This window comes from Excalfactoria chinensis, chromosome 5 (genome assembly GCF_039878825.1).
Source record: "Excalfactoria chinensis isolate bCotChi1 chromosome 5, bCotChi1.hap2, whole genome shotgun sequence".
NCBI lineage: Eukaryota > Metazoa > Chordata > Aves > Galliformes > Phasianidae > Excalfactoria > Excalfactoria chinensis.
In genome coordinates, this window is record NC_092829.1 from 38,311,029 (window position 1) to 38,336,275 (window position 25,247).

At 39.1% G+C, this 25,247-nt stretch overlaps 1 long non-coding RNA gene across 1 annotated transcript in view; it reads left to right on the plus strand.

Moving 5' to 3' along the window:
* Positions 1–25,247, plus strand: part of LOC140252969 (uncharacterized) — a 210,112-nt gene that overhangs the window by 44,183 nt on the left and 140,682 nt on the right. The window contains exon 2 of the long non-coding RNA XR_011903748.1: positions 7,354–7,427. This is a non-coding gene — a long non-coding RNA (uncharacterized lncRNA). The remainder of the gene's footprint in view (positions 1–7,353; positions 7,428–25,247) is intronic.

Consider the following 25,247-nt stretch of genomic DNA (forward strand, 5'->3'; position numbering starts at 1 on the left):
AAAGGGTTTCAAATTAAATATCGTTTACTGAGTAACATTAAGTCTTTATATGTTAGAAAACCAGAGTAGTGCTCAAACTAGTCAAAATAACGTACTTGTGCTTTTACAAATGGTCCCTGATAAAAATTCTAATATTTATTTCTTTTTGTAGCTTTTAGGTAGCTAGAATCTTCTGAACATTTTTTTCCCCCAAATTCTTTGCAAGGTATAATAGCTGTATTATTTGATACCTAACTGACAATAATTAGCCTATTATGATGATTAATGCTTATTCGGGACATTTAATTTGCTTGCTGTAAGCATGGTGAGACAGCTAATTTGAAGATATGCCAAATGTAGTATTTAGTTTTTATATACAACATTTGTTTGGCTTTCGAAACATAAAATAATTGACAAGAATAATCACAGCCATGGATGTTAGGTCAGCAAGTTTTCATTTCTCCTTTTAATAACAATGATGTGTTACTTAGCGAACCAATTAGCAAGGTAAACTTTACTTGCATTAAAAAATTCATAAGGCTAAGGAGGAATTTCTAAATTGTAGTTAATGGAATGTCAACTGAGATGCATATTCTGTCATTTTTGCCCAGGTGAAAACCATCTGTCCTAAACTGATAGCATATCTCCACCTTCTCCCAAGGAAGAAGGACACAAGGTCATTTTTATGCACCTTCTGATCAGAGTTGTATTTATTTATTTTTTGATTTATGAAAGTCAATTAAACAATTGTGCCTGATCCAGAAGTTGAAATAGACAGTGAAAGAATAAATTTCTTCAGTCACAGCTACAACTCATCTTCACTTCCTTTTTCCTTGGGATAAGCCTGTATGTTTGCATGGTTCTTGATCTTGTTTGACACATTCAGAGAGGCAAAATTTCTTTGCTGCTTCTGGTTGGCTAGGTTTGTTGTCCCAAATAGCTGGGCACAAAAATTAGGTGTCAGGGAAAGTTTTCACAGAGTGAATAATGAGTGAGGTGCTGGCACATGCTGCCTGCAGAAGTTTGGATGCCCTATCCTTGGAGGTGTTCAAGGCTAGGTTGGATGGGGGCCTGGGTAGCCTGAGCTAGTGCTCAGTGTAATGCTTTCAACTCCGTCCACAGCAAGGGTGTTGGAATTAGGTGGTCTTTGAGGTCCCTTCTCAGTCCAAGCCTTTCTATGATTCTGTTTTGAAGCCTTTGAAGTCTCCCTAAGTATACCGTAGAAGATGGAGCCGCTCAAAAAAAAAAACATATAGGTATTTGTAGGGAGAAGAAAGTGTCTGCAGTTGTCTAGAAAGCATTCTGATGCCATTGGAAGACAAGAACAAGATGTGTTTCTTAACTATAACTATTGAAGTTTTCTTTAGTGTTTTTCTTGGCTTTCAGCCTCTGTGAATTAGAACACTTCAAAAAATCCTCTTGCATCAGAGAGGAGAGGAGTAGGTGTAAAGTTCATGCAATGGTCAAATCTGCAGTGTAATCATCTCTGTTCGATACTAAATGTCTCTGCTTGTTTTTCTACGTAAGGCATTTCTGACTCTTTTCCCCAGTTATGTAAACAGCGGATGCAGATGAGGATCACGGGAAATGGAAGGGTCTGCTTTCATGATGTGCCCTAATTTTTTTTTCTCTGTAAATCATCTATTGACTCCAAATTTGTAATACCTGGAATGTGTAGCAGAATATTTGTTCTTGTTCATGCCATTGTTTCATCAAACTGCTGAGAAAGCAAAGTGTCCGGACTCTGATGAATAAGGGGAGAAAGAGACAATTGTTCTCTTAGATGTGATGACAAAACCCAAAGCTTCTGTCACTTGCCCAGGGTCCTTCTTTTTGTTATTCAGAGGAAGCTGGCAGTTTGTATTAATCTGTATAAAAATAGTGGACCTATTTCTGTCCACTTGATCTCCCCTTCTCTGAAATGATCACAAGCTAATAGTGCAGGTCACAGTCTGCATTTATCCCAGCACTTCCACACTCTTGCTGAAGCACTGTTGTAGCATTTAGGACTTGTAAGGAGCCAATTAGTGTGTCCTGAATCCTGCTGAAGTAGAATATAGTGGCTATGTCTGCACCAGTAAACTAAGCTTGGCCAGATATTGACTTGACCACAGCACTGCAAGCGTTTCCAGGGCTTCACTGCTGCCATGTTTTGGGCCTGGATTTTGTTAATGCCAGCTATCCCTTTCGAAGATGATGATGCTTGTGTGGTGTGGGTTTGTGCTGTCCAAAGGTTTTTTTTAATAAGCAGTAAGGATAAGTGAAGAATTTGATCCAGAGCCATGCTGTGCCATTCAAGAAACAGTGAGGCTCTAGGGGCTCGCTGGATATCTAACACCCATTTATGTTGTCTTTATTTTTCATCTGGTATCTCCCAATGCTTCACCACCACCACCTCTGTAATTCAAAGGAGTGTGGGGACCAATTTAAAATCCATTGAAACAGCCTTTGGTGCTCTGCAGCAGATCCTGGATGGGGGCCAGGAGGTGAACTGCTTGTGGCAAGCTGACAGCAGTGCTCCCTTGGTGGGTGCCACTGCTGGGGGCGGTGAAGATCTTAACAAAAGTAGTTTGGCAGATTAACCCTGTGACAAGCTCTGAGCTCTCAGTGGGAATTGTCCCAGATTTTTATAAACAATTATAGTTCTCTATCCATGTCTGCTGGACTATTATATACTTTCAACGTGAGAAAGCAAGAGAGGATTTTTTTATTTTTTTTTTTTACTATGTTGAATCTCCTCCCGTCTTTGTACTAACTAATCTAATCAGAGATTAATTTGCCTCTTTATTAGCTCAGTATTCAAACACACGCGATGTAGCTATTTTGTGAACTCGCTTCTGAAATAGATTATAGCAGCGTTTCTTTTTAAAAAACAGCCTGCTAGCATTGCAGATATAACTACTTAGTACTGTACCAGTCGTGCATTAAAAATGCTTCTGATCTGGTATTACCAGGGAAAATTAACTGTAAACAGAAAGGAAAAGTGGTACATCACGCTTCATACTCAATCTTACTCTTTGAGGCTTGTAGTTATACAGTACTAGTACCTGAACAATTGAACTACATTAGCCAGTAATTCAGTTCTACTTGTTCACAGGTGAAAAAAACAAAATCACCATTTTCTTAGTTTGATGCAAGTTGTTCTGCTGGAAATGCAAATCTTGAGGAAAAGCATTAATACATTTACATTGTTTAAGCAGTCCGTTCTGTTGTGCTGATCGCCTACATTGGGCCAGGATCTACCCCAGCTGAGGCAAAGCTCTCAACTAAAGCAGAGAGATGAAATGCCCTCCTGGGAGAGGGGCTGTCTAAGAAAAGTCACCGTTATGTTAAATTCCCCCCGTGCTGGTACTTGAAAAGCGATATGGGTGCATTACTAATGGATAAATCAAACTGATGATTTATTACAAGCGATTCATTTTTTAAATTGAAACAGTTCAAGTTTGAAACATGTTGAAGCTAGAGTAGTGTTTGCAGTGGGCTTTCTAATGAACGAATATTTTATTTTTTCATTACAAATGTGACCGTTTATAATTGGGTTTCTTTGCTGTTGTTGAGAACTTAGCTTAAACTTGGAGGTGTTTGATATGGTGAGAGTTGCAGTAATCAGTAGCTTGTGGCTTTTTCTTTCTTTATACAGTTTCAGTTGTGGTTTGCTACATTCTGCTCTCCTCTTTTCAAATACCATCTAAAGGTCCCTGGTTGTTTGTGTACCACAGATACAATTCTTTTGCAAGGGGAAAAACAAAAGAAAGCAATAGTGTTTTGAATGGAGGGTGCCTGATTGATAAGCTAGTTGCAGCCAAACCTGCTCTGGCTAATTGTCTTTCAAATGCCCTCATTAATCAAGCGGAGGAGTAACTCTGACAGGAGGGCTGTCACTGTTCTCATGATTTCCTACCACTCACAGCACAGTGTGAGACCTGGCTGCATACCCAACTCGTGGCCTTTAAAGCAGTTTTAATGCCTGCTCGCTGCAGAGCACACCTGGCTTTGCTGGGATGGGGGCCTGCCCAACGCTGAGGCATCATCTATCCCTGGAGACCAATTTAGCAGTTATTTAATGATTCATAGCTTGATGTCTGGAAATGAGTGCTCCGCACGATAACATACATAAACAAATTTAATTAGTTTTCCCCTTTTTTGCATAAGTAGCCACCAGTGTATTAAAGCTGCAAACAAAACCAGGTAGGCTGCCTGAAAAGTCATTGAAGCTGGTTAGCAGGCTGGCTTTGAAAAGGGACTGTGTCAATTTCTTTCATCTGTTGGTGGTCACTGGTGCTGTTTGGTCGGCTCCTAAACTTGCTAGGTTTGCTTGTTACTGAAGAGGGAAGTATTTATTTTCTACCTACATGTGGAATTAAAGATCTATAGGAAAAATCTCCAAGCTGCTGCTGGTCCTCTTCCATTCAAAGGCTGCAGAATCCAAAGGTTTTCTTGTTTGCAGTCTGTTCCAAGTATCTCTTGGTAAATGAGAAATGAAGGTGTTCAGATAAGGGGATTTTTTTATTTTTTTTTTCTTTTTCTCATTTCCACAACACTTAAAAGCAGAGCAAAATGCTTTATGCTTAATGGTTTATGTTCTTGGTGGCTTGTCCGATTCACTGGCAGATGTGTGTTTCAGGTGGCACACTGGAAAAGTGTCTTCCATTATAAAATGAACTACAACTAGTTAATCTGTGAGTTAGTTCAAGTATCCTGGAAGACACCATGTTTGATTTCAGACTTGACAAGAGGCAACAGACTAAAATATTCTCTTAAATCAAACGCCCTGTAAATGAAATCCTGTCTCCAGCAAGTTCAGTGGAAATTTTGTTACTGAGCTCAGTGGAGCCAAATTCTGCTTCACCTCTTCAGTTCAAGTGTTTCCAACATGAACACAATTGGAATGAGAGAGAGGGTGAGGTTTAGGGGATAAGCTAGTTTTTGACCTTTCTTCTGAAAATTTAACAGGGATCATTAGGCCATTTGTGCCAGTACATCGCAGCACCCATCAGAGAAAGTATTTTCTTTGACTTGCTATTAGTTTTATATCCAGGCATTTTATTTTTACTATGAGAGCCAAGGCTCCAAGTGCTGTAGTTTACAGGGCACGTGATTTACCTGGGTAGATACTTCCTCTTCGTTTCTTTCCTTAGTAGCTAAAGCCTAAGAGCTTTACAGGGGCAAATTAATGACAAAGTACCTGCTCTTAAACTTGACAGTATTCTGCCAGTAGTGTGGAGGAAAATGTTTCTATTCAACTTCTTTAAGGTATTACTCTACAAACATTCATAAGGCTTTCTAATTAGTGTCACCATACTCCTTATAAATCTGTGTTGTCAGGACTTTATTTTGGTAATAAAATCTTGTTCTGCTTTGAAATGCGACTATAAGGTTTCCACATAAGAGCAGAATTATTTTTTTTACTGTATTAGAAAATCATTTTGTACATGTTGCTCTTGTCTTTCAGATCTTTTTTTTTTTCTTTTGCTGTGTATTGCAAAGAAATAATACTTTACTTTTTAAAACTCAAACTTGTAGACTATTGTCTACTTGAGTATAGAGATTGTGGGAATCAAGTTGAAATTAGTCTTCAAAAATAATGCTATGAAATAAATAGGTGCTGATTTCCTGAAGGAAAGCACTTTCTTTGTGCACTGATGCAATATAATGTAACTCCTCCTCCAGTAAATAAATAAATAAGGAGCTGGGGGTTTTGAGAATGCATGGGAACAAGAGGCCTTTAGAAAAAAGGGTGATTTTGTCAAGTCCGGTTGCTGACTTTAATTAGGCAACCTGAATCAACATACACTTCCTTTCTGCTGTTGTTTATTACAGGCAGTGTAATTGTAGCCCCGTAATTGTCATCTGGCAGCTTGTGTTGGCTCCTGGCACTTACTCTGTAGGATGGAAGCTGTCTGCTTCTGCCACTTTTCTCTTGTCCCTTTGAGTCTAGGCTCCCCAAATGAGGGTGGCTGTTCAAGATACAATGAGGAATCAGAATTTGTGTTGAAGTACTCCTTGAAGAGCTCTGGGAGCTCAGACTGTTTTAAAGCCTTCAGATTTTCAGACCTTTTTGTGGTACTTGCTCATCTGAGTCTCTGTGTGAAGCAATATTTAACATTGAAGAATACAGAAATTCAGACATGAGATCTGCTGAACAGGTGGTTCCCTTTCTGCTCCTTTTAGAAACATAGAATCATTAAGATTGAAAAAGACCACTAAGATCACCAAATCCAACCTCAGCCCATCACCACCATGTCACCAAATCATGCTTCTCAGTGCCACATCTACCCTTGAAGTCCTACCACCTCTGAGAGCAACCAGAGCATCCCACTCGTTATTAGTGTGGATACCCCCTCGCTGCTAGACTTGGTCCTCAGTAGGGCTGCTGGCAACTTTGGCAGGGGTTTGTGAGGCAGCACATAATCTCTCTTTTACATAGCAGTTGATGTCTTCAGTATTTGGTTAAATGGTCAGATTATTTTTGTTCTATCTAGTCTCTTAAATTCAGTTAGTAGGGGTATTCCCCATGGTTATTGCACAACCACCTAAATAAAATGCTTGCTTGGGAAATAAATTGTTAGTGATTTACACTTTAGATCTGTATAGAGAGTATTTGCAATACTTGTTTATAGAAAAAAAAACAAACCACCATGTTGCTCCCAGTTGAGATCAGCCATGGGTTTAAGCTAAAATTCTGGTTAAATATGTTCCTTTCTGGCACTATTATGAACGATGACAAAAAGTTTGTGGAGTGCTTCTGCAAAAGTATGTTTAAGCATCTGAACAACAACATTTAAAATGTGCTAAAATTCAGTAAATGAATAGGATGTTGGTAGGTTTCAGAGCTGACTTTACACACAGCTTTACATGAGCCAGGGTTAATATTCTCCCTTCATATGAGTGAGAGAGGAGAATCTGCCACAGGGCGACATCAAGAAGATCAGTAAGCAGATACCCAATAACTTGACTGATTGCTGGAGGCATGTTTTGAGCAAATAGGTTGCTCTGTAGCAACGCAGTATAGAGTGAAATTGTAGACTGAAATAAATTGATAGAGCAGAACGAAACTGATTAATTTTTTGATTGTTTAACTGGTCACGTGCCCAAACTTTCTTTCTAGTGATAATAGTTGTGATATATCAAAAATGAACAAGTTGATAAAGGAGATCTTAGTAGTGAAGAGGGTTTCTTATCTTAGTTTCCCTTTTGTTTTTTCCATTATGCTTTCCTCATTTATGATTTTAGCTACTAATCTAAGACATTTTGGAGGCTGTGACTTCTTAAAAGCCAGAAAAAAACAAACAAAAAAACCTCCATCCAAAGCATACTTAATATGTTGCCAAATTGTTTACTTTAACTGGAGTACCTTGTATTTTTGTGTTACAGAAATGCTGTTGCTGGTTCAGCCTTGGTGAGAAAAAGAGATGGGGTACATTGAACATCAGTGAAGACGGTGTCCGGTAAGAGGTTTTCATTAAAGGGAAAACATATAGGACTGTCATTTAAGGTAAATGCTGATGGGTCATGGATGAGATTCTATCTGAGCACTCATTTTAGCCTTAGGGTATAGAGTATATCTGTGAATATAGTGCTAATGCTAGGTATTTCTTTAATGGATCATCTGTCTAAAAATAATAATAGAAAAGAGCCTTCTGAATGTGCAATATCAACTTATCCCATGGGGAAAGATATGTATCTGGAAGATCTTGCTTATGAAAGGGAGGTATGTGGAACTGTTGCTCCCTTTTGGTAGAACATCTATCCAGCTTGTATGTTGCTATGAAGTGACAAAGGTTTAAAACTAAAAATTGAAAGTCTGTGTCAGTGAATGTGTCTGGGAAGAAAAAGCTTGTTGTGGCTGTAGGGGAAGAAAAATTACCGATGAAAGATGCTCATTGTGTTCTATAATATGTGCGTGTACTGAAAGTGCTTCAGTGGTGTAGTCAGGAGAGTTACCCTGTAGAAGTCAGCTCTGAAGAGGACAAAACAAACCAAGGCATTATTACTGCAACAGACAGAGTTAAACTCAATTTTGTCTTTAATTTTTTGTATTGTGGAGACTTATTGGTTTGGAACTGCAACTAACTCAAACAAAGGCAGTGTTCTTATACTTATATATACTTATATACTGTTCTTATACTATGATTCTATGATTCTTATACGTGACAGGGTTTGGAAAATGAACAGAAATGTGGTTTGGTGTGAAAAATTCACTTCTACTGAACAGTTGCTTCACACTACTGATTTGCTGAAGATGCTGATTTGAGCTCTAGTAACTGGGTATAGTTCAGGTGTCTTCTACAAAATATGAGATGTAGATGTCTAAATCTGGGGAAGTTACTGTAGATTCACTTTACAGTCAATTGAAGAAAAATTGGCACTTTCAGAGAGTGATTCATCTCAGCCTAAAATAGGCAGGTCAGATGAATTGTCCCCTGGAGATGCCTGTTTATCTCCATTGACTGTAGAAAAGCCTACAGTGACAAACTCACAATTAAATGTCTACCCTTTGGATGTCTAAAGCTAGGTTAGATGATTCCCAATGTATTAATAAGGACAAGCTCTGCCAGACACTGGAATGCTGTGTCACATTTTATTCCTAGTGAAATTGATGCATGTTTGTATGTAGCCTGCAGTTTCACATGCTGCCTGGAGATGGAAGCTGCTTGCTTTTTGACAAGGTCACTTTGGGAAGGTGGCAAGATTCACTGAGTAAGAAAGTCAGAAGGCCAGGGGTGTCATTTCACGAAGACAGTCTGGGATTCCCTTCTCCTAGGAAAAGAAGAGAAAATGAATGCTATGGAGTTTAAAATATTTCAGCTTTTCTGTATCCTGGAAAATGTTACTCATGGGCAATATTCTTTTAACGACCACTATTGGGCCTAATGTTCAGCACATGTAAATTAGTGTTTTTCCTTTTACCTCAGTGGAACTAAGCCAGTATGCAGCAGTGGAGAATCTGTCCCCTCAGCTTTCTGTAAGAGCCAGTAGTGAATTTAGATATGGGGCAATGCTATTTATCTGTCATAGCTCCAGTTTCCAGGACGGAAAGAAAATTAGTGTTCATATTTGTCCCATCAACACGAGACCAGATTAAACTGTGAAAAGGAATCTAAGTACAGCGTTTCTGTATTTGAATTAATAGGCTGGCTTTGTTTTGCAGTGAGTGTTTTCTTTGTCAGACCAAAACTTTGTAACTTCTAGATAGTCAGCAATTTCCAAAGCTTCTAACGTCGCTTGGGCCGCTGGAATGGAGTAAATGGAACATATTAACCTGAAAAAAGATCCGAAATTTACGCTTTTTGATGCGTTTTCTTTCTTTCTTTTTTTTTTTTCTTTAAGAGTCGGTCTCCTGCGGGGGCTCTAAGAAATGGGATGAGCTCTGTGAACTGGGTACATTCCTTCTGCCTTTTTATTCTGCTCCCATTCAGCGCTTGTAATGGTAATGAAGTCTAATTACAAATGCATGTGACTGCCTGTTGTAATCTGTCAGTGTGTTTCTGAAAAACCTTGTGCCAGTTCAGTATTGGTCATTAGATAATAAGGATTGATAAAACGTAAGGGGCAAAATGTTAAAAATGCTACTATCGATTAGAACGCACCTTAATAATGAAACCATGGGCCTGGGGACGAAAGCCATGGATCATTTTGACAATTCGGCCTTAGATTGTGGATGAGACAGAGTGGGGACAATTAATCCCTCAGAGCCACAAATCACAAATAAAGTAGTTGCAGCTCATTACAACCTGACCTTGCTAAACGGCCTTGAAAACATAAGTGACCTTCTAGTATTTGAAAAGATTACAAAGATCTATTGAGAAATATCTTAAAATACATATATATATATATATATATTTAAGTGTTTGGGAAGCTCATGACTTAATTTTTAACGGAACTGTCTTGATGAAAGAAGCTTTTAACTTCACCACCTTTCATGAGCTAAATTGCGAGCACCTCATGGAACTGAAGGCAATACTGTAGGGAAATGTTCGGGAAAGATCTTAAAAGTCAAAAGTCCTGCTCTGTGCAATTAATCAGTGGAAGAATGTGCTACAGTAGCTTTGAAGAGACAATGGTTTCAATGAACTATCTGGCAATTCCAGTTAGGTATTTTATAAATGATCTGGCATTAATGGAGCACTGCATAATTACAGGAAAATATACTCCTTTGTGTTCTGCGATTACGTCCCATCTCAAAACTGGGGAATATGTTCAGCTAAGTGTTTCATGAACTCCTCTCTGCTCCTTCCTACTTCTTTTTAAAATATCCCGACTTGACAATGAGGTGAGGGCATGCAATTTGCATTTCCGCCCATTCACATGAGCTGCAGATGTTGTTTGACAAAGTGGAGTCATGACTTGAATACCTTGTGATGGGCTAATGTGCATGGAATTCACCAAGTGTTCAGATGGGTTGTTGTGTGACTAATCAAAGATTTCATGATAAATAGCTCAATTCCTAAATGTTCTGTTTAGTACTGAGTTTATAATGAAATAGTCCAGTTTAGTTTCATCCAGATTTAGTTCTTATGTGTTGTTCCTACTGACTGGGTAAGATGGCAGCATTCCTTTATTTCATTCTTGAGGAGAGGTAGTGTTCACAATCTCTGGTATTGTAGTTGGGTAATGTGCTTGTAGTGTTGACTTGGTACTTTGAACTGGGCTCGTGGGTGACTTGTTGCTTCTTACTACTTTTCAGTGTATCTGAATGAGAAGTTACTCTGTGTCTTCAATATGTAAAAACGTAGGCCTTCCCAGAATGCCGCTTTTCTCACGATACCCACTTCTTTGCAAATGCAAGAAACTTGTGGCTTTTCCTTGCCTATTCTAGACGAGGGAGGATCTCTTATAATGCTGAAGGCTACCCCTTAAGAATGCTTTACCCACATACCTCGCTGGTTTTGTTAAGAGAGATGCAAACAGTGTAACTTCGGAAATGGCCATGTGACTGCTGGCATTAGAGAGAATAGCTTTTAGTTCCACATCTCTTTTTCATTTAGGGGAAGGTCATAGATCTGCTGAAGCATGCTGTCCCTCAGAAATGACACCTGGTAGGTAGTATTTTCTGCAATGGTTCCTTCTATGAGGTAGCCCTAAAACTTTAGCCTAGTGCAGAGGACATTGCAAGAGATGGTAGAATATATAATAAGCACATCTAAGCTCCATGCTTGGAGTAGATGATTTCAGTCCACTGGCTGCGTAGGGAGCGAGGTGAAGAAAGATCCACTCTGCTGCTAGAGGAACAGCCTGCTATCACAACAGCTGGATTTAGGGGAACCTTCAAGATTGTTTCACACTGTTATTACCCAGGGTGAGTTTCAGCCATGCTGGATCATTCACCTTCATGCAAGCCTTGGATGGTGATTCTTTCTGCATTGTAAGTGATAGAGAGATGGCTGTACGTTCTCACCCTGTGTAATATACTGCTGTTGGCTCTCTGGTTCTTTCATCAGCCTGGAAGGCAGATGAATAAAATGGTTGAATCTGAAGCCATGTTTGTTAATTGTGCTGTAAGACCTAAGGAAAAACATAACCTATCCTGTTGCTTTAGTAGAGCAACTAAATATGGTCAGATAGTGTACATTTTCAACAGCTTGATCTCTGAGCTGTCATGCTTTTTGTGTGACAGCTCCTCTCTTAACCTCCACTGAGGAACCCCAAATACTTTTCAGAGACTTCTGAAGAGTTTCAGCTGTGAGGTTTTAATTACAGTGAAAGATATGGTCACGCATTTGTAGGTATACACAGAGGGCATGACACAGCTCAACTACTGGAAGTAGGACTGGGAATCAACTGGAATAAAATGATTCCTTGTAATATAAAATCATTCAACCATTTATGTAATAAATTCAGCAAGGCACCACACATAATCCGATATAGAAGAGTGCGACCAGAACAACTACAGCTACTCCTTTGATACATCAAACTTCTTTTTGCTAAGGGATAGAAACAGGATTTCTAATATCATCAAAGGTGATTTAAGAATAGAAACAAAAGTTTCCTTTACCTTTCTTTCTTAAGGGTTTTTTTTGGTGTCCAGATAAGAAACCTTTTCCTTTAGCATCTGTGTTACTTGGGGTGGTTGTGCTGATGTGTTGTTTACTTTTACCCTCATATTTTACACAGACACACGATGCTGTTGAACCTTGTGTTAGTGTCAGATTATGAAGCATGCAGAGCAAGAAAGAAAATTCCTGCCACTTCTCTGCTGAACTGAATTATCATCATATCAATCCCTTATCACTCAGAGTTCCTTCTGCCTTCAAGGATGATGCTTTTCTTACTTGGATTCAGTGTAGTCTTCTTTGTGTTCTTTCTACTGCTTGTTGTCTTCATGGTATTTCATTTAATTCCTGGCTTCTATGGTTCAATTTATCTCCATATTTGCAAGGGAATCTGATTTTTAGGAGTTATTAAGCCTTCTAGAGGGGTACTTCAGGGCCAAATCCGTTAAGAGGAACAGAGACTCTGTCTTCAGTAAGGGGAGATGCCAAATTAGTCATTTTTGTATTAAAGTCTGAAGAACTAGAAGTAGAAATCTTTGAAGTAGCTGAGGACTTTAGGTGTTTCCAACAGATGGAGAGAAAAAGTGATTTTTAAGGTGGAAAGATATAGGGCTGGTGCTATGAGGTATTTACTTATATTTTGGTATCAGTGCTATTCCATACAATGCATCATTACAGGCTTTTTTTTTTTTTTCCCTCTACCCTTCTGTAATTTTTTTTTTTAACAACATATGGAATAACAGATTAAAGGGTACAGAAAGATGTACGCTGCAACAAAGCCAAGAATTCAAAAGTTAAAATTTTAAACACACATATATACACATATAAATACTATCCACGAACCCTTAATTGGGCCCCCTTGTGTGTATACATTTTGATAGTGCCTCTAATTACATGGTCACACACTGCTTTTTCCCACAGCCCCCTGCATAGTTCTGTGCACTAAGTGGAAGGTGTTTGCTGAATGAGCACAGCTTTAAGTTGTTTTTATTCTCACTGTGGCTCAGGTAGTCCCAGGCTTGCTGTACTGTATGCTGCTCAAGATTGAGGCTGAGTGCAGAATTGCTGATTTCCTCATGGGTTTTTCCTTGCTGTGTGTTTTACAAACAGTAACACTTATTCTTGAAATGTGTTTACTTTGAGATGGCCAATGAGGCTCTTCTGCTTTCACATTTGAGAAATAGGAATGCTGGGTGGTTCAAGCATGGAGTTGCAGGGCCCTGGTGTTTTTGCAGTTCTCCACAGTGCAATGTGTCTAACCTGTCCACCCACAGACTCCAGTTTGCTGCTAATGAGTGCAGTCTGGTGTGATTTGGAGCTCTTTCTCAGGACCCAGAAAGTAAAGATGCTGCAAATAACAGTGTGGGAAGGCAAGTAACTTGCCTTGAGTTTTTTCAGGATGAAGTGGTCGATACTGACCCTAATCTGCACGGGCAGAACTCAAGAGTGCTAACCCTGTGATCATTCAACCCCTGTCTTAGTCCCTTGTCTTGCTTGTCTTGTATTTCCAGGTCTCTGTTAAGAGCAGGTGAAGATTGTATAGGCAGGCAATCTCCTTCTCTGCTCAGGCCAGACCCAGAGCATTGGTTTGAGAAGAACAATGTCTGGATCACCTGAGAGAAGAGGTCATTGTGTTTTAACAAACATACAGTGGGTGGGGGCTGAATTAAGATTATGCAGAGGATGTTAATGATGTCATCTCAAAACCTCTGAGTACTTCACTTTGTGACCCTGACATTCTTCTAGTGTAGTTTGTGTGTACATGTGTTTAATATCTATTGTTTTTTCTCTTATAAAAAGATGCTAGCAGGCTGTACTCTTCAAATACTTTTATAACAATTCTGAAGTTGCTTTCTTAATAGGGTTTTGAAATCAATACAGAGAGAGATGCTAACAGGAGGTAAACTACAAACCACAAACACTTTCAATAGGATAGCTCTTTTTATATCACATTTGATATCATTTTCACAGCGTGATCTCTACTTTCATACTGTGATAGCTTTTACCTGGAGTTTAGATGATTCATTTTTGTAGTGGATACTTAACTTTTATATGAGGAAAATGCAAGAGAAGCCAGCACAGCATTAAATGGACTATAGTTGCAGCATTAAATGAACTACAATACAGTAATAACATAGAATGCTCAGATCTTTGCCATCACACAGGGTTGGACTCATGAGTGCTCTATCGATCCATTTGTGAGCAGATATGGAAGTCTGGAGTTTTTCTCACTGCCTTTGGGCCTAACTAATTCAATTTTTATGAGTACATTGAAGACTTGGAATTTACTTAGTAATAGTTAGAAGTCCTTACAAGAAACTGCTTGATAGTTAGCTCTGATTTCCTATTGATTTGGATCATGGAGATTCACATGTCTACATCGGTATGTTTTCCAGTCCTTTTTTCTCTGAAACTTTTTTTGTTGTTGTTGAAGAAAAATTTAGCAATCCGAACTTCTCACTGATTTTTGCAGAAACTACCTGCAGAGGAGGGCGAGCTTCTTTTAATTGTTTTTAATCTTTCATGTCGATAGTGATTATTCTTTCAAAGACATCATGATTTTTGTGTGGTGTGTAGGGAGTGTATGAATTACATCTGATGCATATATTTTTTTTTTTCTGGAAAATGAACACTGGGGCTAAGTTTTTCTGGAGCTACTCTACCTTGTTTCTGTCTTTACATGCTTGTAATTTCATTGGAACCTTTTAAAATGGAATTTTCCACATATGGTTCCCCAACAGATTTTTTTCAAGTAAATGCCTCATGTCTTCATATTTCTGAATAATGCAAAAATGCAAAACTGAAAATCATTGTTGTGGCCCTGCTGAAAGATGGGTCAAAGACAGAAAATCAATAACTTGCCTTATTTCCTCTGCTCAGCCCATCATCAACTTCCCTTTCTTCAAGTTTCCATCACACACTTTTCACTTGTCCTCACCAAGAAAGATGCAGGTAAAAGCACGCTTAAAATGGCCTGACAGTCACATGCTATTAGAAATCTGTCAAACACAAGACCGTTCATCAAAAATCATCTAAGTTTCTGAAAAGAATGAACAAACTGATTTATAACGTAGGTCTGATAAGGTTGAAGTGGACTCATTTTTTTCTAATAGGGTTTAAGACTTGTGTGTGTATTTTAGCTCTTGTGTTAGAAACAACAAAAAAAGAATCCTTTCTTTTTTTATTCTGGTTGAAACAACCATTACTGAACCTGAAAGAAACAAAACATTCCTTGCCTTTTCTGCTGCTTTTATAAACTAAGGTTTGACCTGATTCTATCAAACAGCATATTCCAGCATTGCAGATGGTCAAAATGAAGGTGTTCATCCCTTTCTATATTTGTTATGATTAAATGCTTTAAGGTAGTTTTGCAATAAATGAGTCAATTGTTTAAGCAGTACTGGCTTTGCTAATAGGTGACAAAAAGTCCTATGCTGGGCTCTCATTCATGTTTGAAAGCAGCTACCCCTGATGCTTGCTTTTGTACTCTTCTGTCCCAAACAGTGTACTGTGTTGAACCGATATTTTTGCTGCTCCCTGGGGTTCTTTATTTGTGTATTCAGAAAACCTTGAGGTACACCCCACAGAAGCTCAAATTCACACAAATGCATTCTAGAGAGGCCCTGCTTGCACCGCACCAGTTTGATCTTCAGTCCAGGAATGAATGAGGTTTGCTTTCCAGCTCACTTTTTGTACACAACACAGGGTCTCCTCATAATGTAGTTCTGTTTCAGGACTCTCTTATTCTTCTTCTGGAAGTCATTTTGCCTAAAATGTGTTTTATGCTGTATGCATGACTGCAGCGCATGAATTCTCCCCACTCTACCATTTAAAAATTGCATATCTGAACTTATTTCTAGGAGGTTAAATTATTTCTGTCCTTACATGGAATAATGTTATTTCCATGGCCACCTAACATAATTTTTATTTCTAATATGGGGATCTTAGTCAAGGTCATAGCCTGTGATTACTAGCAGCTGTACAAACATGTTGTGACAGCTGTGCTCCAGAAAAGGAGCTGTAACTCCTGAGATGGCTGACTGTGCCTTAGAGATTCTGTCCCCTAGCGTAAAGGGTTTCCATGAAAATGCTGGGATGGGGGCAGCAGAGGGCTGACTTGTACACCTGCAGAATTCTGCGCAAGAACTCAAAATCTGGGACAGAGCTCTATACTTTCCTGTTATTCTCTCACAGAAAAGGCAACTCTCTCTCCCCATCTTCCAGCCTGTCCTTCCTAAGGAGCCTGAACCCTCCCCATTCCCCCCCCCATTCCCCTGTACCTCCATGATGCCAATGAGATTGCAGCCTTGCTGCCACACAGAGACCTCTAATTATTCCTCTTTGTTTCTCCTGCTGCACGCGTTAGTGTTAACAGGCACTTGAGAGAGGCAGCCAGTTGTGCTGATTTCATTGTTAATGCTTGATGTAGGTTGCTATCTGCTCTGAATTGTTTGTTACAAGGTGTACTCCCCCACTCACATCATCCTGCATGCTTTGCTTGCCAACCCAGTCCACCACTTCCTCACTTGCTTGTGGAATGATGTCAGAGCTGATCATCCTAAAAAGCACGGGAAACTATCTGTGTTCCGCTAATGGGAAATTTAATGTTGCTAGAAGAACTGAATTTTGGCTATGAGCAAATACATCTCTAAATGTTAAGTAAGAGTCTAAAGACAGTAAATCATGAAGTTTCTTCCGGGTGAGCTAGCATCTCCCAGTATCAGCAGAAGTCATAAAGGAGCTGGGGAGAGCTCACCTAGGACTTCATCTATGCCTGGAGTTGCCTCTGTGGCCTGCACCTTCTGCTCTACATTGCTTTTGAAAAGGGTAGTGAAGCAGAGCAGCACCCCAGTAAGGATGTATTTGGGCCAGGAGGTTGGCAATCTCCCTCTAGGATTTTTTTGCATGAGGTGGGGAATCTAATAAGAATCAAAGGTGGCCAGAGGGGAATCCCAAAGCTTTCAGATCCTAGAATCCCTGCAGTGAGACTTCAGTTGCTGGTCTTAACTTTGAACAAACAGGTCAAAGACTCCCTGTGACAGTCTTTTAATTTAATTAGACTTCCTTATGTGATTAAAACTGCCATTGATGTGGTTTATTAACAGTTTCAATTCCAAATTAACATTTTACCACTACAAATTAGGATATTGGTCTCTGACCCCCTCCCTCCCTTTTTTTAATCTGCTTAAGAAAGGTTTTAAGCAAGTTGGTGTCTTGCAAAGGGAGAGAAAGCTGGTTAAAATATGAGCTAAACATATTTCAGAAATTGGTGCTCAGATTCCTTGATTGCATGCAGAGATTCTTTAAATGATAAAATTGTGTATTATCAGTAGAAGGAAAGGCCCTGTTTTGTTTGTTTTTTTTTCCTTTTCACAGTATGGATACTGGAACACATGGAGGCCATTGATAATTGAGTTAGAACCATGTCTGTGTTTGCAGCATCCTTGCTATGAGGATTTTATTTTTTTTTTAAGCAGTTGTTAATGATCACAAGGTGGAGTTTCTGGAAAACCAGTTAGCTTAAGTCTTAAACTGCATAGTGAGCCCTAGCAGGAGGTTTCAGGCTGAATCACAATCCATGTGTTCTTAAGGTCTTAAGTGTGCTGTTGAGATGCTGTAAAGAGAGCTAGATACGAAGTTAGATTCATTTCCCTTTATCTTCAGAAGAAGCGTAATATCAGCTTCACCTTGAGCTAGAATTTGCCCTGCTATCTGATTAAAACATTATTTACCAATAAAATATGGGAGAGTCTTGCTACCCGCTCCTTTGCCCTGCGCTTTGTTTAGTGGCACTCTGTCTTCAATTGTGGTTCACGTGGAGTCGCATGTTGGTGCAGGGCAGCTTCTGGCTACCAGCAGAAGCCTGCTGGGGCATTCGAGCTGAGGGCTGTGATGATACTGGTGGTCATAGAAGGCTTGACATTGCAAATTAAGGGCAGTGAGCATTTCCCTCTCCATCTCTCAGTCTACTCACGTTCACTACCTGAATCAAGAGTCAACTTTAGTTTTACGTGTAGGAGTTGTCAATAGGAGGAATAATTAGGCATCTGTCATTGAGTGAAATTTAATGAAAATACACCAAGAATTGATGGCATGGCTTATTTTCAATCAGAATTAGAGAAATGGTCATTATGAGTATTCACCCCTCCACTCCTCTCATTTTTTCAAATGCAGTCCCTTATCACAAGAAAAATTCTCTCTTGGGCTGAGCAGTTGACAGCAACTCCTTAATCTGCCGATTCTGATCTCAGCAGCATCCTGAGTAGGGGGGGGGGGGGGAAATGTGTGCCTTTGAGCAGTAACAAACAGGGTTGTGGTACCTACCGGGTCTTAAACTGATCGTCTTTCAAAAGATTTAATTATGAGCAGGTGTTTATGTAAATGATGATTCTGCAATTTGTCTAATAGTGTTTTTCCCCTGCTCCTATTATTCATTTCACTATTTCAGTGGTGGCATCCAGCTGTGATCCAGATTTACAGTCAGACCATTCTTTATAGTTAAGTTCTTCAAAAGGTAATATTTCACTTAATAGCATCCAATAATGACATTTGCATTTTTCTGTATGTAGAAGTCACTTGAATGAGTTCTGTGTGCTTGAAGTAAAATAAATGACTGAGGGAGGTAGCCACGTAGATGACCTAATCAGCTTACTTTGTTCAATGAAATAAGCAGCATGTCATGTTAGACAATATAGGCAGCTTTTCACTGCTAGAAACTACTGGTCAGAGAAATTAATTCTTTTAAAATTCTTTTTAGTGCTGCTATTGAGCCTACATTTAAAGATTTTGTGACTAAGCACACATGCATTAAGCTATGCAGAAAATGGAATGCATCCCTGAGGATGTCATATGTAGAGTATGTGTCCAAAGGAGAGTAATAGGTCTGAGCAGCTTGTGTTTAAGTGGTGTTATAGCAGAGGTACCTGGGCTACCATCTTGCATTCCTTTACCAGAATAGCAATGATTTCTTTGATCTGGCCAAGCTTGCTTGGAGTCACAGAAACCGCAGCAAAAGAGACAAAATCTGACAGATGTGACCCCAGAACAGCTTGTAAACCCCCCAGTTTTGAGGGACATGAAGGGCTTTAGCATCACTGCTTGTCAGCTATCTCCTGAGGTGGCCTCATTTTCTACCTATCTTACTGAAATCTCACCATATACCATTTTCCTGATTTGCCGCTTTGTTCTGAGCTGCTCATTTTGTAGAACAATTGTGAGAGGTCTCAAAAATCACATGATTTTTAAAGTAGAGTTCATCCTTTCTACTTCTATAAATGCATTTTAGCCACAGACAGGGTGCACATTTTCATCCAGGTTATCTTAAAACTGTCTTGACTTCTTATGTAAGTTGGCAGTTGGTGTGTGGGACCAAGGTGAGTAGGCAAGGGGAACCCATTCTCCTACACCAGGATTCAGTGGGACATCATTGCACCAGATCTAAAAGTTGCACTGAGCTGATTCATTTCCTAATCATTAGTCAGCACGGTTAACTGTTTTGGCAAGGGCTTTTTAATTTAATATCCACTTCTGATGAAGTATTGTGGACAGTAATAGCAACTGATAGTGTGCTAATGAAATTACAGTGTTTTTGCTCACTTTTTCTAGGAATATTTTGAAACTTTCATTTTCAAAAATACCCTGAACTGCTGCTGCCCAAAGAGATAGGGAATACAACAGAGGATGTGACCTTTCTGAATGTTTTCTTATCAGGCAGTGTAAGTACTGTATGTCCCACTAAGCTGCTTCAATAGAACCTTGTCAAGTTATCATGCTACTCGACATGCTGCTGATAATGAATACATAAAAGCTTTAGATATTGAAGACTCAGAGGAAATAAATAAGATTTACTGAAAAACTGCTCAATGTATATCCCAGGGCCACATTTTTTTCCATGTAGGTTGTCTGCTTCCTTTGATCCTTTAGATAAATGGGATGATGCAGGAGTTTCAACTTCTTGAAATGTAAAGTGCAGATGTGGGTAGATAAATGGAGAAAGTAAATGGTCATCTATCTCAGTTGCAGAAAACTCAATTTCACTGTAATTGCATCAGTCTTATTCTTCCAAACTGACTGGTATTTTGCTTTTCTGCTACCACACACTGCTCTTGCTGGTATCTGAAATATCTTCTCTTGTCCTGAATTTTGGGGAATGCTGGGGAAGAGTTTGTACTCATAATTTTGCCCCAGCATGTATCAGTTCTTTTGGCTTTAAGGAAATAATGAAAAGCCATCAAAACAAAACCCACCAAACAACTAGAACCAGTAACATCCTTTGCGTTACTGGTAGATGTCCTTCAAACCTGGGTATCAGAACGCACTTGCTGGGAGGCTGCTCAGGCTTTGTTTATTGATCCCTTTTTGCAGCAGGTGGGAGTGGGTAAGGATGGGAAACTACAGGATGAGTTAAAGATGGATAAGGAGACTTAGTCCTTCATCTCTTTTTCTGAAATAACACTTTGGTAGCCACATTGGTATCAAATGGTTGTGAGTAGGTTATCTGGGTCTAGATAGCCACACTGGTTGAGATTTTATGTTTGCTTCATTAACAGTCTTTGAGAATAACAGCTGACAGTGCTGAGCAGGTGATTCATTGGAGAGAAGCTTCTGAACTTTGGATGTAGTTTTTGATAGTTATCAAGGATTTCTTCAGTGAGAACAGTATGTGTGCTTTAAACTGTAGATGGTAACTTAATGCCTTCTGAATCTGATCTCCACAAAGTCTGACTTGGAAGAGCTGTACAACTTATGACAGCTTCTTAAATATCTATTAAGGTATTTTTAGTAATCTTTTCACTTTAAGGAAAAAAAAAAATCAAAACACAAAAAAGACTGTCACATTCTGTTCTCTCTCCAATTCCTTGTTTTTCTTTCCTTTAGTGAAGATGAGTTTGAGATTCACTTCAAGTTTACTCATTTAGTAGGCTACTATATGCTTTATGCAGAACATGAAAAATTAATATTTTCTTCTAAAATGGTTCCAAGAACATGCAAATTGCTAACTTAAGAGGCACCTGTAGAAACTGTTCGTTATTTCCTCCTTGTGCTCTGAAAACCATCTTTTTCCAAAGGGCTTGTTTTCATTCTGGGCTCCCACTGTATGTAAAGAGACGGTCTTATTTCTGGTATCCTTGGCTGAGGCTTTTTCTTGTGTTTAAAGTCACCTCTTGTATTTGACTGATCAGGAGGAGGTGGGAAGCGCTATTAGAGCACAGTGGCTCTCTCAGTGGCTGTAAGCAATGATACCTAACAATGCCCTAAGGAGCTAGTTAAAAAGTACCGTGCACACTCAGGAAAGCACTTTAATGTAACTGCATTAGAAAGCTGTCAGTTGCTTGTTGGGCAAAACAGGCTTTTTTGAGCTATAAGGATTATTGAAGCATTTGTTACACAATAATTTGGAAATCATAATAAAACATTCCTAATTTTATTTCTCCCCAACAAACAAGTAATGGATGCAGCACGTGGCATGCCTAGAAAGCACACTTTAAAGCCATGAAATCTTGTCCGTTCTCCTAATTGGGAGGGCAAGGGGTAGTAGCTGGAGCTATTTTTTTTTTCTTTTCCAAAGTCTACTTTCCAGAAGTAGAATTTTTTAAGGCAGAGGAAGGAAATAACTTATTTGTATCTTTTCTACTTCACTGCTCCCTCAAACTCTTCTGCAAATGCATTTTAGTGTTGTTCAAATGACAAGTTAAATGCTCATGAAGTGTCAGAACTCCAGTAGTTGACTTAAATGTTCTCAATGTTCCCTTGTAACAGGAATTATAGTAAAAAGATGACAGACAAGCTGAGGCTAGATTTTACAAACATGAGTGTGTCTGGTTAAAAAAGTGCTTTCCAGAGGGCATCCTTCTGTGCTTTCTACAGGCCAAAATCTTACATGGTTGAATAGGGATGAGGGATGCTTGAAATCTTAAATGAATAAATCAATTTCTTTTTATTTATTTATTTATTTATTTATTTATTTATTTTATAAACTGTTTCTTTCAACTGATAACTTGTACCATTGTAACTTCCTTCATGAATTCTCTTTGGAAATGGAGAAGTAGGAATCTGATCCAAATACTATATACAAGCCTTTAGCTATCAGGGAGCCAACAGTTGAATGTTAGGGATATGCTTGAGTCCAGGTACACAAAACTGCGAGTCTCAATATCCTTTGGTTAGATCTTAAATCTGGAAGGGAAAAATACCTTAGCATCAAGGAAGTAGGAAGAAATGCAGGAAGGAGTGAAGTGTGATGGTTTGCTGACTTTCAACCTTAAGTCACGGTAAACTTGATAACATGCCACTGAAAATGTCAACTGTTGTGTGAATAAGTTGTGTGATTTTTTTGCAGAATTGGCATTCCCTTGCATCCAAAATGTCACAGGCCTGAAGGTATAGCAATGACAAAAGGGCATTAGAGAATTCATAAATCCATTGAATGGATCTGCAATTGGAAATCCAGAACACTCGGGTACACCTGAGTAGAGGCTGGTACGCTTTATTATCCACTACCTTCCAAAATTTCAAGTAAAGTTCTCCTTTAAAAAAAGTCTTCTCCAAATAAATAAATTAAAAAAGCACCCTGTCTTGGGAAGATCACTTAAAAATAGTGATACACAAATCACTTATTTTTGTCAGCTAAGACAGGATCAATTTATTACATCATATATTCCAAGCAATACTTGAATGCAAACTTGCTTTCTTGAATTCTGAGATCAAGATGAAAATTGTCTTACATTGTCCATCAATCACACTTACTGGAACAGCTCTTCATGAGCTTGAGCTTATATTGTTGAAAGCTAGATATTAAATGAGCTGTGGTGGAGTTTGAGTCATAGACCTTGAGCTTGAAAAACTCTGGACAGCATGTATTTCAGCTGAAGGGAACGTGAACCTTTAGCTTCAAGGAGATGAGCTTCAATATCTATGCTTAGGTCTCTTGAAAGCAGTCTTTGGCACAGGGGGTGGAATTAAAATCAGAGTCTTGGAAACCTACGATTCCTGATGGATAAACAGTGGCTATTGCAGAAGAATTCTTTTGTTATTTAAGTTTAAATTCATTGCTTTTTGGAAAAGTTGTCTTTCTGATTTCAGCCCATCTTTTTCAGAATGGTAACTTAAAAGTTAGATTTGAAAAGCTTGGAGGTATTCTGTTTCATAAATTGCTTATGTTTCGTGTCAAATCTCCAAATGAAACACTGTGTCGAATATGTTTATTTGTTCTGGTATTTTCAATTATGCTGTTCAAAAGTGGCTGTTCAGCTAACCATATGACACACAGCAGAACATGTGGCAGAATACAGGGAGGAACAGAATGAGTTGGAAGTCTTGACAGAAAAGATCAAATACCTGATTTTATTTTTGAATAGCAGCACACATGAGAGAATTCTTTCAGAGAGCATTGCTGTGGAGAGGAGGAGGAGGAGGAGGGGAAGACAGAAGGCCCCGGAAGAAAGTGGAATCAAGTTTCTGAAAATCACAGCCTTTACAAAGAAGGTCCTTTAGATACAAATAACATGCAAGCTTATAAAAAGAGAGAAGTGGGTTTAGAATTAGGAACTTGGAATACCAGTGAGCTTCCAACAATGAAACTTAGCAAAGGAAAATACCTATTGCTGTAGGAGTTCCAGTTGTGCCTTGATAGTACAATGGAGAAAAGCAGAAGCAAAAAGACGAATCTATTCTTCTTTCCATTCAGGAAAGGACTCGCCTTCTCTTCTGACAACTGTCAGCTAGGTTTGTGCAACGCAGCCCTTCATGAGACCTGGAAGGATGCTTGGTGGTAAACTGTCTTCAAGAAAGAACAGTTCATTACAAAAAGCTTTAGAATTTCTGCCTCCTTAGCAGCCTTTCAGATAAAAGGGACAGACCAGTCTTTCTTACATGATTTAAGTAAGAGTGCGATTGCTGAATAGATCTGCAGGATGGCAACAAGGATGGAGATTTATATAAGAGCCTTAAGAGCAGAGGTTTATAATTAATTAGTCAGTGGTGAAGCGCTGGGAAGGAGAAGTAAAGGAGAGACCCACAGTGCTGCTTGCAGGTTAGTCTGAAGTGAAAGCTCTTGGGGTGTGGGCCAGGCTGACAGAGTTCTGCTAAAAGGAAAGAAAAAGCATTAACCTGTGTTCATGCCTGGATTTAATTCCACAAGACACTGCAGGACCTAAAGCAAACCGATGGGGACCTAAGGTACATCAAGTAACATTTAACCAGTTGTATGTTCTTTTTATGACTTCTGTTTGTGAGGGAGATAAATGCATGTCTGAGGCAATAAAACATTTCCCCTGATTATAGCAAATGGTGTTTCTTTTCCCTCGTGGGATGTAATAGGAATATCAATGTTTTATATTTCATATTAAAAAAGCCCAAGTTTGATAAAAAATGAAACACATTTAGTAGAGCTGTTATCTCAGGTAAGGTGAAGTCCCGTTGTACAGGAGTTGTAGGCACAGAACTTTAAGTACAGTGGGTTCACCTACTATGAATCTGGTTCAACTTCTGCATGCTATATCCTAAATCCAAATGAGCTTGGAAGGAAAGGTGAGAGACCAGAATTTCATACAGACTGCTAGATGTGAGCAAAGCCAATTGGTATCTTTTATCAGTGGCAAAAACTCTCACAGTAAACGCATCAGAAGGAATTTAAACTGGGATAAAGTTACATAAGAGGGAAGAAAAATAAAGGAGCAGCTGAGTCTGAGGAAACTGAACAGAAGCAGCTCAGAAAAATAATCTTAGGAAGTATGTCCAATTTTTCTAACATTTCTAATCACTAACTTCGCCACCATTGTGTGGATATCTGTGAAAGTAGAATTTGTCCCCAGTAAAGTAAGAATAGCGTGTTAAGCACATGTTTTAATTCAGGAATGGAAATGCATAAAATAGATATGCCAAAATATTTTCTTTGATGTGGAATAATAAAATAAAAGTGGTGAGGCAGGCTTGTATTTCCCTTCCTTGCAGTGAGTGGCGGGCTGTGTGATTGCCTTTAGCTGGTATTTTCATGGCTCCTGGGGAAAAGCTTTTCCAAACCTGCAAAATGTCCAGGATTTCAGGTCCTATTCTGCTGTGCACCGTGACCAAGACAGCATCTCAGTGTTTGCATCCTGCCAGTTCCACAGTATGCCTGTATGCTAGCAGGACCCCATACCTGCTGGCTGGGCAGCCTGTCCCCCAGGGTCTGGAGCAGGGATGTCACCATCAGACACCCAGCAGTCCGCTGCAAGCTCCTGGGCTGTGTGGTAGGGAGAAGTGGTGTGTTTCTGAAGAACGGCATCTGTGGCAGCC